The sequence below is a fragment of the Capsicum annuum genome, chromosome 11 (genome assembly GCF_002878395.1).
Source record: "Capsicum annuum cultivar UCD-10X-F1 chromosome 11, UCD10Xv1.1, whole genome shotgun sequence".
Taxonomy (NCBI): Eukaryota; Viridiplantae; Streptophyta; class Magnoliopsida; order Solanales; family Solanaceae; genus Capsicum; species Capsicum annuum.
This window is the reverse complement of record NC_061121.1, coordinates 74,266,147-74,268,841: the sequence shown is the minus strand read 5'-3', so window position 1 is coordinate 74,268,841 and position 2,695 is coordinate 74,266,147.

The window sequence follows — 2,695 nt, the reverse complement described above, 5'->3', positions numbered from 1 at the left end:
GAAAAAAAGTAAGGGTTGAGAAAAAGAGAAAAGAAAAATAAAAATCAAAGTAAAATTAAAAAGAGAAAAAAAAATGAAAGATGAATAAGTATGGAGTTGTTATCCATTATGAGGATATTTATGTAATTTATTCACTAATTAGGGGTAATTTTGTCTGAAAATTTATCACTTAATAACTGAATGCTATTTTTATGAAGTTTTTTTATTTGGGGCCAAAACTTGTAAGCCACATTATTTTAAGGCTATTATAATTGAGTGGCACATTTACTGACTAGGGGCTTTGAGCTAAAAGTGACAAAGGTGTTTAAAAATGAGGTGTAGGTGAGACAAGTCTTAATAATTGAGTAGAGGTGACAATTACTTTATTATGGATTAAAAAAGTTGGTTAATTTGAGAATAGCCCACAGGTTTTAAAATTTATACTTTGATCAAAATGTTTACCTAATATAACGGGAAATAGAGGGAAAAAAAGGTATGTTTCTCTCTCTTTTTATCCATTGTTGTTTTCTCTCTCTTAGTAATTTTTGTTGCTCATTGTTGTCGCTGCTTTATTCATCATCTTCTACTTCATTATCATCTTCATTTTCTTCTTGCTGACCATTATTATTGTTGTTGTTATCGCTACTATTTCTATTCGACTAATTTCTTAGTTCAAATTTTGTTTCGTACATCACTTTCCACTTTGGCATTACTTCATGGAAGACTTTGGTAAGTCAAATTATGATTTTTAGTTGAATTTGTCATCTGGGTAACTGCTATTGTGTTGTTTTTTAACAATAGATGGAACGGAAACATGAATGCAACATAAGAGCCATCTGTTTAAACAGATCAATCATCTGTTACGACAAATAAGACATTTGTTTCAACGGAAGACTCATGTTGCAACAGATTAGTTATCTGGTACAACATGATAAATATCTATTGCAATAGATTAGTTACATGTTGCAACAGAACCTGAACTCGATTCTAACAAACGTTTCATCTGTTGTAATAGGATAAATATCTGTTGCAACAAATTAGTAACTTGTTGCAATAGAACCTTAACTCGATTCCAACAGACATATCGTCTGTTGCAATAGGTAAGTCATCTATCACAATAGGTTAATTATCTATTACAACATGTCACTCGTCTATTGGAATCAGCTTCAAAGGTGCCTTAGTACTGTAATATCTATCCTAATAGGCACTTTATCTGTTGCAATATATGATTCACCTGTTACAACAGAATACTCGTCTATTGAAATCATTTTTGGGAGCATAACATGAATCCCAACAATTAAGTAATCTATTGCAACTGATCACTTACCTTTTGTAACTTATTTTTCACCTGTAGCAATAGATTACATATCTGTTGGGATTCATGTACGGCACTATGAAATCACTATTAACAATTTTTAACAAATGACTTTATTTAGGTACCACTAATAGAGGGATTAATAACAATAGGGGTGGATTGTCATGGTTAATGGATCGAGAAGAGCAATCGATATGTATGGCATTAGAAGGAGGGTGAAATGCTAGAGACGATAGTTATGACTATGACAGTCCAACGTGATGTTTTATATGATGATTTTGTGAACTTAATCATTAGCTATTGTGGACTGAATTATCAACCAAAATAACTCGTCATCAGCTATATGCATAGCTCCTTTGAAAGGGTAATACCTTTCAAGAAAACCGATCAGGATTGGTTGTGTGCTTATCTTAGTGATTCATCCAGGCAGGTGTTAAGGGTATACGTGGTTGAAAATATAAGAGAAAATGAGAGCCAGAATGTAGAAGAACAACAACAAGAAGACATCTTTGATGATAGGTTTGATGATCTATACATGAAAACTCCAGATGATGATCAAACATCTACGCCTGTTAATGTGACCAATACAGTGGGAAGTTCTTCTCGATTGACACAGTCTGGAAAACTTCAAGACAATGGGACCGGCTTTTTCAATGTAATATTATTCAAGGAAAAGAAAGAATTGTCTACCACTTTGTTTATTTCTTTATTGAAAATAGATTTCAGAATAAAGAAGCTGATTAATTCAAGCAGTGTCTTTTGCTACAAATGTGCTAATCCGAACTGCAAGTAGTGGTTGAGAGCTGTGAAGTACGTAAGTTCTGACAGATTCGCCATTCCTATATATTAAAAGTATCACAAATGAGGTTCGGATCACATCTCGGGCCAAAATCCTCACGCCACATCAATAGTCCTCGGTGAATATTTCAAGAATAGTTTCCTGATGGCAAAGGCCCTTCTACAAGGGTTATGGCCAGTCAAATTCGTATAAAATTGGGTGTCCTAGTTAGTTATTAGAAGGTATATATGGAAATGGGATTGCCAAGGACTTGGTTAGGGGGACACATAAGCATGGGTATGCAGTCCTGGATGCCTACCGTTACATGATTGAGTCCACAAATCCTGAAAGTAAGAAGGCATTGTATGTTGATAAAAACGAAAGGCTCAAGTACTTTTTGTATACAATGGTGCTTGGATTCAAATTTTTTAACATTTAAGAAAAGTCATAGCCATCGATGGTACCTTCTTGAAGAGAAGGTATAATGGAGTTCTGCTAGCGGTGGTGGCACAGGATACGGAGAATCACATCTTTCCTGTTGCTTTTTGTGTAGCGGACAAGGAATGAGATGCCTCTTATGGATTTTTTTTAAGCGAAGCTACATCGAAGATACCAAAGAGTTG